This window comes from Natator depressus, chromosome 2 (genome assembly GCF_965152275.1).
Source record: "Natator depressus isolate rNatDep1 chromosome 2, rNatDep2.hap1, whole genome shotgun sequence".
NCBI lineage: Eukaryota > Metazoa > Chordata > Testudines > Cheloniidae > Natator > Natator depressus.
In genome coordinates, this window is record NC_134235.1 from 104,690,116 (window position 1) to 104,703,974 (window position 13,859).

At 39.2% G+C, this 13,859-nt stretch overlaps 1 long non-coding RNA gene across 2 annotated transcripts in view; it reads right to left on the reverse strand.

Annotated features, from left to right (window-relative positions):
- The window catches only part of LOC141982575 (uncharacterized), a 342,639-nt gene that overhangs the window by 75,439 nt on the left and 253,341 nt on the right, over nucleotides 1–13,859 (reverse strand). For both annotated transcript variants that reach the window (XR_012638124.1, XR_012638125.1), the window contains exon 5: nucleotides 393–576. This is a non-coding gene — a long non-coding RNA (uncharacterized LOC141982575). The remainder of the gene's footprint in view (nucleotides 1–392; nucleotides 577–13,859) is intronic.

Below are 13,859 nucleotides of genomic sequence, written 5' to 3' on the forward strand. Positions count from 1 at the left end.
CTTGTTAGTCAGACTGGCAAGATAATGAATTCTATCTATCAGGTGCTACCTGTCAATTATAGCCCTCATGTTGTTTACCACATACCTGTGATTTACTGTAGGAAAAATATTGATTTCCCTAATGATCATACAAAATTCTGCTGAATTTCATATAACATTACTGTGGGGACTAGTAAATCAAAACACATAAAAGTAGCCTTCTTGCTTATCTTAGCCATCCGCAAAGTTTCATACAGCGAAAAATTATTTGATGTCATGTCAAATGGCAAATATGCTTCCCTGAAGCAGCCAGCTATTTAAATATGTACACTGTACTACCCTAATACATAACACCTAATTAAGCAATTTGGGAACTCCAACTGGCAGGCACAACACTGGCATACTGTACTTACAGAGCAGAGTATGGAAAAGAGCTAAAAATGAAGATGTTGCATGCTGCTTGCTGCTCTTGGTATTTCTAGGTTGCCCATCACAGTGTATCTAATGCTGCTGCTTCAGAGACCAATGATGGTATCGTAATGCCAGCTTGCGGATAGAGGCCCTTTACCATGTTCGATAGCAGAATGAAGACATCACCTATAAAAAAAATTAAAAGCAATGGTCATTTAACACCCCTAGAAACACCGCTTTCTTCTATACTGTGGTTTGTCTCTACCCCACTCCCTCAAAGTCTCAGACAACAGACTGCTGGAGCAGTAAACACTTCAGTTTCATCCCAGTCAGCATCAGGTGGCACTTTTCTCAGCCATTTGAAGGACACTTACTCAAGGAGGGAAGCAGACAGAAAATGGCTAACTTGCTTTATCAAAATGAGTCTATTTCCACAGGCACTTTAACTACAGGGGATGGGGGAAAAGCAGTTTTTCTGCCCCGTGTTCATTCAGCATGAGACAGTAAAAGGCAGTGAAGATGAGTCATCTCTATGGGTGATGGAGCTGCTCAAACTGAAGGACTACTGGATACAAAGCAGAAAAGATTTAAAAAAGAAAGCCTGTGTAAAACACTAAGGGATCCTGGCGACAAACTGTGAAAATGGAGCTTGAATCCTTTCCTTAGATGACACTGTTCCACGTTAGCGGTTTTAAAATATATATCTATATATCAGGTTAAAATGTTTTCATTTTTAGCTTTTACCTATTTATATAATATACCAAAAGCAGAAAATAGATGTGACAGCATATCAAGACTTATATCTGTTGCTGCTGTACATGGGAATTATCATAAGTAATTATTTAAATAGTTTCATTATGTATTATGCATAACTTATTTCCCCCCTCCCCCCATACACAACTTTAACTAACTATATCATGGGTCCAAAAATAGTTCTGCACTATTGACGGATTAAAACAGGCAAAAGATCACTGTGCATACTCTACTTAGAAATGAGATCAAAGAACCTAATTCCCTACTGCCAACACACACACTTTGATAACATTCAGGCGACATTTTTTAAATTTATAAAAACAGGAGCTATTTATATTCTATACATGAGCACGGAATATAACCTTGCACACTGCAAGGTTTTACAGCTCACACACATTCTGATGTCACTAGCAAAATATTTGGAGAGATAGCTGCTAAGTTTTGATCTAGATTCAATCTTCTTTAAAGCTCAGCATGTGTTCAGATGTAGGTGTCTGAGCTGGATCATTAAACTTTGGCTAGTGGCCAAGTTCAGATCTGGGTCCAAACTTCTGCAAAGTTCAGGTGTTTTTGTTTCACTCTCATCTCTAACATAAGTAAATAAGAGTGAGACTAAAACACTCAGTACTTACTCAGCTCTTTACAAACATTAACTAATTAATAACATTTATCGAAAATAATGTTAAATTATTTAGGACTTGAGTCTGCACTTATTGTAGTCAACTGGAGTTTTGCACTGACTTCAGTGGAAGCAAGAGAAGACCACCAGTCTATCATTATAGAAGAGAAGATGCATGAGCTATGATTATTTTATACATTGTTACAGAAAATGTCATGTTCAGCACTCACGGCAAGGTGCTTAGCCCCCAGCATGCAAGCTGTATAGTGGTTCTGTGTATATGGATCACTGAACGAGTAGATATTTAAATATTTGTTTCTTTTCTTTTAATTCGGGTTCTCGTGCGATTAAAAAAATTATCGTGATTAATCGCGCGATTTAAAAAATGTATCCCGATTAACCATACGATCAATCATGCTGTTAAATAATCGAATACCATTTGTTTAAATATTTGTGGATGTTTTCTACATTTTCAAATATATTGATTTCAATTACAACACAGAACACAAAGTGTACAGTGCTCACTTTATATTTATTTTATTACAAATATTTACACTGTAAAAAACAAAAGAAATAGTATTTTTCAATTCACCTAATACAAGTACTGTATTGCAGTCTCTTTATCATGAAAGTTGAACTTACAAATATAGAATTATGTACAAAAAAAATAACTGCATTCAAAAACAAAACAATATCAAACTTTAGAGCCTACAAGTCCATTCAGTCTTACTTCTTGTTCAGCCAGTCGCTCAGACAAACAAGTTTGTTTACATTTGCAGGAGATAATGCTGCCCACTTCCTGTTTACAATGTCACCGGAAAGTGAGAACAGGCATTCACATGGCACTGTTGTAGCCAGCGTTGCAACGTATTTATGTGCCAGATGCGCTAAAGATTCATATGTCCCTTCATGCTTCAACCACCATTCCAGAGGACATGTGTCCATGCTGATAACGGGTTCTGCTTGATAATGATCCAAAGCAGAACGGACCAATGCATGTTCATTTTCATAATCTGAGTCAGATGCCACCAACAGAAGGTTGATTTTCTTTTTTGGTGGTTTGGGTTCTGTAGTTTCTGCATCTGCGTGTTGCTCTTTTAAGACTTCTGAAAGCAATTCCCACCTCGTCCCTCTCAGATTTTGGAAGGCACTTCAGATTCTTACACCTTGGGTGGAGTGCTGTAGCTATCTTTAGAAATCTCACATTGGTACCTTCTTTGCGTTTTGTCAAATCTGCAGTGAGAGTATTCTGAAAATGAATAAGTCATCGTCCGAGACTGCTATAACATGAAATATATGGCAGAACGTGAGTAAAACAGAGAAGGAGACATACAATTCTCCCCCAAGAAGTTCGGTCACAAATTATTTAACACATTTTTTTTTAATGAGTGTCATCAGCATTGAAGCATGTCCTCTGGAATGGTGGCCAAATCATGAAGGGGCATATGAATGTTTAGCATATCTGGCACGTAAATACCTTGCAATGCTGGCTATGAAAGTGCCATGTGAATGCCTGTTCTCACTTTCAGGTGACATTGTAAGTAAGAAGCGGGCAGCATATCTCCCATGAATGTAAACAAACTTGCTTATCTTAGTGATTGGCTGAACAAGAAGTAGGATTGAGTGGACTTGTAGGCGCTAAAGTTTTACATTGTTTTGTTTTTGAGTGCAGTTATGTAACCAAAAAAAATCTACATTTGTAAGTTACACTTTCACGATAAAGAGATTGCACTACAGTACTTGTATGAGGTGAACTGAAAAATACCATTTCTTTTGTCTATCATTTTTGCAGTGCAAATATTTGTACACTTTGTATTCTGTGTTGTCACTGAAATCAATATATTTGAAAATGTAGAAAACATCCAAAAATATTCAATAAATTTCAATTGACATTCTATTGTTTAACAGTGTGATTAAAACTTTGATTAATCACAATTAACTTTTTTAACCACGATTAATTTTTTTGAGTTAATCACATGAGTTTTATCGGTAGAATGGATGGAGACATTCGTATGTGTTAATTGATATTATACATTAGGAAATAAGGGCACAAAAATTACATATGTTCTCGAATAAAAATGTTAAAATTAAAATTCAGCCTTTGGTTCTTTAAAATACCAACTCTTTGTTTATATTATCACAAAAAGCAATCAATAAAACACAGCCTTGTACAGTTATGTCTATTAAGGCAGTGGCTCTCAAAGCCGGTCTGCCGCTTGTTCAAGGAAAGCCCCTGGTGGGCCAGACCGGTTTGTTTACCTGCCGCGTCCGCAGGTTTTGCCAATCGTGGCTCCCACTGGCCGTGGTTCGCTGCTCCAGGCCAATGGGGGCTGCGGGAAGTGTGGCCAGCACATCCCTTGGGCTGTGCTGCTTCCCGCAGCCCCCGCTGGCCTGGAGTGGTGAACCGCGGCCGGTGGGAGCCGCAATCGGCCAAACCTGCGAACGTGGCAGGTAAACAAATCGGTCCGGCCCGCCAGGGGCTTTCTCTGAACAAGCGGCGGACCGGTTTTGAGAACCACTGTATTAAGGTATATCTACACTGCAATTAAAAACCTGTGGCTGGCCTGCTGACTCAGGCTCACAGGGCTTGGGCTGTGGGGCTGTTTAACTGCAGTGTAGACATTCAGGATCAGGCTGGAGCTTGGGCTATAGGATCCTGCAGGGTGGGAGGGTCTCACAGTTCAGGCTGCAGCCCGAGCCAGAACCTCTGCACCGCAATTAAATAGCCCCTGAGCCTGAGCTTGGGTCAGCTGGCATGGGCCAACCGCAGGGTCTAACTGCAGTGTAGACATACCCTTAAAGTCAAGAGATCTTTTTTGTGGTCACTATTCTTTCTTCTGTTCTCTTTCTCACAAATAAGTTACACTGTTATAAGAACACTTTATTAACAAATATTTCATTTCATTTCAAATATACTGATGTCAACAATACAAACCCAAATCTGAACGAGCCACTAGGGTTTCTTTGAGGAACCCAGCGCTGATGATGCTTGAGACCTTGAGTTTAGAAGACTTTACAGAATGCCCCACAATTATATGGGACATTACTTTGTTTGGTAAGTTATGTATTTACACAAGAGGGATTGGTTCAACTCTTCCTGCATTGATTGAACAGCAGTTGTATTTGAAAAAAGAAAAGGAGTACTTGTGGCACCTTAGAGACTACCCAATTTATTTGAGCATAAGCTTTCGTGAGCTACATCTCACTTCATCGGATGCATACTGTGGAAAGTGTAGAAGATCTTTTTATACACATAAAGCATGAAAAAATACCTCCTCCCACCCCATTCTCCTGCTGGTAATAGCTTATCTAAAGTGATCACTCTCCTTACAATGTGTATGATAATCAAGTTGGGCCATTTCCAGCACAAATCCAGGTTTCCCCCCCCGCCACACACACACACACAAACCCACTCTCCTGCTGGTAATAGCTTATCTAAAGTGACCACTCTCCTTACAATGTGTATGATAATCAAGGTGGGCCATTTCCAGCACAAATCCAGGGTTTAACAAGAACGGCTGTGGGGGGGGGAAGTAGGAAAAAACAAGGGGAAATAGGTTACCTTGCATAATGACTTAGCCACTCCCAGTCTCTATTCAAGCCTAAGTTAATTGTATCCAATTTGCAAATGAATTCCAATTCAACAGTTTCTCGCTGGAGTCTGGATTTGAAGTTTTTTTGTTGTAATATAGCAACTTTCATGTCTGTAATCGCGTGACCAGAGAGATTGAAGTGTTCTCCAACTGGTTTATGAATGTTATAATTCTTGACATCTGATTTGTGTCCATTTATTCTTTTACGTAGAGACTGTCCAGTTTAGCCAATGTACATGGCAGAGGGGCACTGCTGGCACATGATGGCATATATCACATTGGTGGATGTGCAGGTGAACGAGCCTCTGATAGTGTGGCTGATGTTATTAGGCCCTGTGATGGTGTCTCCTGAATAGATATGTGGGCACAGTTGGCAACGGGCTTTGTTGCAAGGATAGGTTCCTGGGTTAGTGGTTCTGTTGTGTGGTATGTGGTTGCTGGTGAGTATTTGCTTCAGGTTGGGGGGCTGTCTGTAGGCAAGGACTGGCCTGTCTCCCAAGATTTGTGAGAGTGTTGGGTCATCCTTCAGGATAGGTTGTAGATCCTTAATAATGCGTTGGAGGGGTTTTAGTTGGGGGCTGAAGGTGACGGCTAGTGGCGTTCTGTTATTTTCTTTGTTAGGCCTGTCCTGTAGTAGGTGACTTCTGGGAACTCTTCTGGCTCTATCAATCTGTTTCTTCACTTCCGCAGGTGGGTATTGTAGTTGTAAGAATGCTTAATAGAGATCTTGTAGGTGTTTGTCTCTGTCTGAGGGGTTGGAGCAAATGCGGTTGTATCACAGAGCTTGGCTGTAGACGATGGATCGTGTGGTGTGGTCAGGGTGAAAGCTGGAGGCATGTAGGTAGGAATAGCGGTCAGTAGGTTTCCGGTATAGGGTGGTGTTTATGTGACCATCGTTTATTAGCACTGTAGTGTCCAGGAAGTGGATCTCTTGTGTGGACTGGACCAGGCTGAGGTTGATGGTGGAATGGAAATTGTTGAAATCATGGTGGAATTCCTCAAGGGCTTCTTTTCCATGGGTCCAGATGATGAAGATGTCATCAATATAGCGCAAGTAGAGTAGGGGCGTTAGGGGACGAGAGCTGAGGAAGCGTTGTTCTAAGTCAGCCATAAAAATGTTGGCATACTGTGGGGCCATGCGGGTACCCATAGCAGTGCCGCTGTATTTGTATTTGAGACTCAAGCAAAAAGGATAACATACAATAAATAGTCAACACAAAAAGTTCCTGTTTCTCCTGGGAAACTCTACAAGTTTAATGGAATTCCAGGTTACACTCAGCTTGGAAAGTGGCATGGGTCTGTATTTCAGGAAAAGCAACTTCTCTGAAAGCTTCTAAAGAACTTTAGTACTTCAATGTCCTTATTCAGCAAAGCACTTACATTCATGCTTAACTTCAAGCACACTAGTAGTAATCCCTTCCCTACTGTGCAAAGAATTTAAGCAAGTGCTTAACTTTACACACATGCTTAAGTTATTTTGCTGAATCAGAGTTTTAAAGAGGTAGGTAAAGGGGCCTCTGAAAGAACAAATATCTAGGAGTCACCCAAAATTGTTTGTTGACTGCAAAAATCTGAGTTCATAATAGGCCATGACTGCTGGTGACCAGCTCTGATAAGGTACAGCAGTCAGCAGCTTTTTTTGGTACAGTACAATGTACTATTCACAGTACCCTTCTCTTATTCATTGGGAAAAAACAAATCCTGCAATTCAGGTTGCTGCCTTCTCTGAATGTACTAGTTTATATATATCTGGCTATTAAGCAAAACAAATTTTAAAAAAACCTTCATTTTAGAGTCATCTATAACCTTATACTAAAATGATTTACTTAAGAGAGAAGGTTTATGGCGGAAGAATATATGAGGCAATAAATGTCTTACAGCTCGTTAAACATGGAAGCAAAGCTGAGGCCTTTGATAATTGTAAAAGCAGTTTCCAGGGATGATATTCTAACACCCTCTTTATTCTAACATTCTCATAACACAACAGGATTAGAAAAATATAGACATCCTCATTGTTTCCTTCTTGTTGTTTCACCTTTTGGAGTTGCATGGATTCCATTCCATTCATTTCCTTATGACTTTCTGCTAATGCGGATATGGACAATTTGTGGCTTGGATAAGTAAGTAACCGAGCAAGGCTAGGTTTTAAAAGTGCAGATTTGTCTGATGTCAAGCGAGTAAATAATTGAGCAAAAGAGTGTCCTGAGTGGAAAAACTTGTGATGTGATTGGAGACTAAATTTCCCAAAATAGGAGTCTAAATATTTCCTGCAACATATGTCCTTTGAAAAGTTAACAGATCAGTTTCAGACATGATGCAAGCGTGTGCAAATCATCTTACTTCAAAGAAGCTGCAGCCATGTACACTGGATATGAACTTAGTAGTAAATATTCAATTACCCAATTTCATGCATATAAACGTAATGCTGTCAGCAATAAGATGCCTACTGAGGAAAAAGATTGGTCTGGTAAGTCCAATAAGTACTTCAGTGCACTTTCTGAAGAGAGTGATAGATTCTTCTAGGCTGTGATTGGGTGAAATTCTTCTCTTGTCATACAATGCTGGATTATAGCCATTTAGATAAAATGAAGGAATGTAGCATATAGGTTGAAAATACTGCAAGAATATACTCTCTTGGGTTATTTCACAGCGTCTCCAATTTAAAATAAAGTACCCACAAAGTGAAAAGCAATGACATATAGGAAATCATAGTTGGCATGAGACGTCAAAACGCTAAGATGACAGAGTTTGTATTTTGTCTTTTTGGAGAAAGGGTTAGTTTTTAAGTAAGTAGTGGACATTTAGCATCCTGGGGACATTCATCATCACATTATAACTATTTGGAGGCAGCTAAAATTTGGGACGGAAACCCCTTGTTAGCATCACTTTAGTCCAATTTTTAAATCACATTCCCTGTTCTGCTACTGTGTTTAGCACCATATTACGCTTTAGAGAAATCATGTGGCTTTCTGGATTCTTTGACCATTGTGCATTGTCCCATAAATTATATTTAAGAATGTAAAGAGGTTCTGCATTTTTGTTACCACAACATTTAGATTTCTACTTTCTGAGTCAAACGAATTTTGGGAGGCTGAACTTAAACCAAGTCTGAATGCTTGTTGTTTTCTCACTCCACAACCAATATCCCAATTGGAACATTAATAATGAGTCTTCTCCCATAAATCTCAGCTATTCCCTTCCCATTTACTTGCGTTTCTGTGAACAAATTGTTGCTTCAAAGCAAAAAGCTGCATCCTGCATAGCTAATCAGCATAACCTCTGTCCTTTAAACCTACACCTCCCACGAAAAAAAAAAAAGTCTTCACAATACTCCTACACAATGACTGCAATTATTTAACCACAAAAGATTTTTCTTCTTCCTTTTTTTTAAAGTTACTGAGGGAAGGTCTATGTTTTCACACACATTTTCAACTAGTACTAAGTAAATTATTGCTTTTAAAAAAGAACTGCAAAGGTACAAAATATTTAGGGCTTGGGAAAAGTGAAAACAGATCAGGCAATGTGAAAGTAGTTCATTATGAAGTGATACTGGTTGCTCCGGAGTTTATGTTGAAACTAGCTCTACATTACAATTTTCAACACTCCCTGCAACTTTCTAAAAACTGTGCGTGCTACATCTCACTCTCATCAACCACAATTTTTCTAGCACATTTGGAAGTGGCTGGCTCTTCTCTTCCTCTCCACCTTTTAGAGGGGTCTCTTCCTTCCCCTGCTCCCCATCATGAGAAAGGTGTGTTAATAGTGGAAGACTTTTTTCTCCCTTGATTGCAAGGAACTGGCCACACAGACACCATCTGCTTTATTCATTTTTACAGACTAATTTCTTTCATGAGGAATCCAGGGGCTTAAGTTCTGACTATGAACACATGTCCATCTAAGCGCACGGGAATATGTCCCCATAAGTCACAAACATATGGTTCTAATGATACTAGAAAGCAGAACTGGCCATAGCATTTTAGAATGGGCTTGCAAAACAATTTTCCTTCCTCCCCCACTCATTCTTTTATTATAGTGTTGACAACTCTAAATTTTAATGCAAATCTCATTATTTTTGATTAACTTGAAGCCTCAGTTCCTGGAGACAAATGCTTATGTAAGAATTTCATGATTTTTAAGCCAGTCTCGTGATTGTTTGACCATTTGAGGTTGGCAATACCATAATATTATTTGTATTGTCCTAATTTATTCCTGTCCAGCATGATCATACCATTTTGATGCAGAGGGATGACCGAGGATTTGGGGGAGGACTAGTGAGAAGGTTGTTTGAGATACACCCTAAATTTAACCCACTCATTTTACATAATGTGTATGGGGAGATCTCTTTATGCGTACCTAGTCTCCTACTGCCGAAGAACGCTGCTGCTTGTTTCTACTTCTGCTGGTCTCTATTTGTTGACATTTTCACAGCTACTGTGCCTTTCCGAGGAATAGGGCTAGTTTTTTTTTATTATTATTGTAAATGAAAACAGAGATTCTCCTTTACATTTTCAAGGGCTGTACAGACCCTTATGGCAGCTCTCTTGGCAGTAACACTTTAAAGATACAACAAAAGACTAGGAAATAAAACGGGGTTTTATTTTAAAAGATGGAATTAAAAAGAGTAAAATGTTGGGCTGAAAACATCCAGATAGTGACTATTTAATCTTTATAAGCCTATGGCTTCTTTCCAGGACCTGTACACAAAGTAAATTGATATCACAGAAAGAAAAATATCCAGCAACAAAACAAATTAAGACATTCCCCCTGAAGGGACAGTGCAGGAAATCTTTTCCATTAATTTAAGAGGGAATAATCAAAAACAAAATGACAGACTCATTTCTAATGTGTCACCATATCAAGACACAACAATTACACATGTAGGTGGCAATGGCTTATATCAGTGTACATATGTTTTGAATATGCTGTAGTGGGGCCCACACGAAAGTGTAGCTCAGTGACTTCATGATAATGATCTCACCCTGCTGAATGAGATCACATGGCTATACTGTAATTGTGGTCAGCACTGGCACATGTATATGAATAAAAGGTCCTGTAGAACTCTCAACTCATGTGAGCTAGTTGCATTTACTAACTCATAAGAGGGCAGGCAATGCAAATACAAGGAATAAAACAGGATAAAAAATGGCATTGGTTGAGGCATGTTAGGGCCTCATCCTGTAAACCCTTACCATTCTCATGTGAGTAGTCTCACTGAGGGTCATTGAGATGCATATAGATTCCTGGTTCTGTGTATAACCATGAATGCCTTAAGAGTTACTTCAAAATGGCCATTTTCTGAAGGCTAAAATTTGCCAACATGCTTCACAGAAGAGAAATAATATGACAAGCAGCAGCACCACAAGCATAAATTTTCCCACATCCTGCCTGCATCTGTCCGTGAAGTGGCCCCTACAAGGCGCAAGGTGGGTGGTGTAAGGAAAAGTAAAGCATGGTGCAACAACAGTCCAGCTCTTCTGTGAATTGAGAGTTTCGGTCTCTGGCACCTTTCGTGCACATTAAATTCCCCCACAGCAGATTTTAAAATAACAAATGTTTGGCTAAAATAACCTCTCAGGGGCTGGGTGTAATTTGATTGTTGCATATTTCCTAAATGAAGGTCTAGTATTTCAGAGTATTTATAGAAAGCTAAATTAATCTTAAATGTATTTTGCATTGAGATTATATACCTACCACATATTGAGCATTTTATAAATACTGGCATGCTTCAGGGGCAGTCATAGTAAAAAGTTGCCCAAAACTTAAAACTATTTGACATTACGGCACATTGCCCACAGCCCCCATAGGTGGAAGGAAGGAGGGAGGGAGAAAGGAGGGGCAGGCGTCTGACAAACTATTTACCAGTATGTGCATACTATTGCCCAGCTGCTTTGGTTTTCAGGCCACACACACTGTTACCCCTTATTAACCAAACTCAGCAATCTGAAGGAGATAGACAGTTAGAGCAAGAAGAAGAGGAAGAAATATTTTTAAATGCATGAATTTGAAATATTACTCATGCTTTCTCTCTTACTTCAATTACAAGCCCTTCAGCGATCCTTACACCATAGCCAATAATACAAAATTAGCAACATTCACAACAAAGAAACCAGACTTCTTTACAGACGCTCTAAATGTTATTTCTTTCTTCTGTGTTTGGAAGGCAGTACACAAAGGCTGCATGGCACCCCCCCACTGTGCTCAGTCCACAGCGCATGCCAAGCAATGAATGCCTTTTTAGTGTGCATGGGTGTGCATACTGGAGGAGAGGTTGAGTTCTCTCACTGTAAACTGTTCACAAGGAATGAATGGCTTGTGTGCACACCATGAAGGTGTCCAGCCTAAACAGCATGACTGAAAATTAATGTTTTAGGATGGCTAAAGGCCACAATGTTATGAAGTCACCTAAGAGCCACCTGCAGAACTAGTAAATAAGGGACTTGACGCAAGCTGGAAGAAGTTGCTTCTGCCAAAGGAAGGAAAAATGTGTGTTTTGAAAAAAAAAATTCTCCTCTCTGACCCTGGTCTCCCTTTGCCTTCCTATTCTCCTCTATAAACATACACCCAAAGGGAATCCAGCTAGAAGAGAGGATGGTGAAGAAGGGGAGAATAAGAATAGGACAAAGTAGCAGAGCAAAGGTAAATGTCAATTTAAAAATTCCCCGATTAAAACAGAGAAAGAAAGCAACGTACAGGTTTATTCCTGTATTACAGACCTCCACTCTGTGTGCGTCTAATGTTTACAGGTTTTTGTTTTTTTTTTAAAACACCCTCTTAGTTCTGGCTTTGTTCACACAAAATTCCTTTGAATGGGCTTACTGAAATATGGTTAAAGAAATAAAAAAACATCCAAAGACCTACAATCTTCTGTACCTGTTATATTCATGTCCTCTATCATTCTGGGACCCAGCAAGTGGTTTTCATAGACATTACAGAACAGCAGCAACAAGATTTCCTTTGATGAAATGTTTGAACCACACCATTTTCCATTCACAGTTTACAGGCCATTCACCACAACTCTGCCATGCAAATCTTGTGCCCCTCTTTGAGTTCTTCCCTCTCCTCTAACCCACCATCCACTTCTCCCTAATGCCAGTATAGGAATGCTTGCAAAATACAAAAGGAGAACATGGGGCAAATGCCAGCGTGTGACCTCTGTCTGTACTTAGCCACTCATGATATGTGAATCAGGTTTGTTGCATGCAGGTTTCCATGGTAATGTGACTACACAGCAAGCAGAGGAGTTACATAGTTTTTCAGCAGTGGTACAAGAAACAACAGAGCTATGCTTAAGACGACACCTAAATAGTTCCTATCACCACAGATCTCTACAGATATAACTGAAGGGCTCTTTTCCACATTATTCTCCTCCTTATTTTTCTTTTCTTTTCTAAATAACCTGTCCTTTTTTTGGATAAATGAAAGGCATTTTTCTAAGGGAGTCTGTGATGGAAATAGCTATCAAGAAGAATGCTTATATATAGGAGGGAGAGAAAGTGATCCATTATATATAGTCAAGCAGTACACCTAATGACCCCTTTAACTTCTTCTGTTGAGGGCATTTCTTGAGTTTTACTGTGGACTATAAAGCAGTGAGCTGTAATTCCTGACCGGTTTCTAAAGCCCAATAAAAAAAGGCACTCAGCTAGGCACACTACAGAAACACCGCATGTTTTTATAGACCAATTTTTAAAAATTCCAAACTTTAAAAGCTAAGCACCAGGTACCCTGAAGGCTATTAAATAAAAATTAAATTTTGAAAAGTCAGTTGATTTAGTGTTTATTTTTTGTCTTTTCCCATTTTTCAGAGAAAAGGGTTTTCTTTCATTACATGAACTGTTTAACAGGTAGTTTAATATCCTTAGATATTAAAACTTTCACCAGGTGTGAACTGTTCCACATCTAAATTCTTTTTAAATAGAATTTCAGGACACCCTTCTGTTCAATCATTTTCCTGTCCTCAGCCTCTTATCTAGTCACCAACCTCCATGATTCAGGAGCAATGATGATCCACTGCCTCAGATGGACAGTTCTGTTCCTTGCTCTGCACATTTCTAGTAGACATGAGCAGTGCTGATGAGAAGAAGAAGAGTAAATGCTGGTAGGCAAGAGATGCATGATTTCTCCTAAGCTGTGGAGGTGGGTGAAAGTATAGCTTTTTGAGATTTCCATGCACATTTTTGAGCAAAAAACTTGTTTTTTCAAGTTTGTGTGTGCCTCAGTACAAAAAGTTACCAGTCTCCCGACATTTTTTCCTGAAATAGATATCTCAAGCTGTGCAAAGTCATGTGAAATAATTTGGCGAAAATTTTTTACAACTCATGAAAAAACCTGACTAATTTTGCCCTGAGCTACTCACAAGTGTAGAGGAGCCTATAACAATATGTATTGCTGATAAATACCTGAACAGAGCAACCTGCTCAACTGTGCAGCCAATAAACATTTAGCAGAGTATAACTGCTCAGGAAAGCAGTATCTTCTCCCCGTAAACTTCTTGCATCAAATAG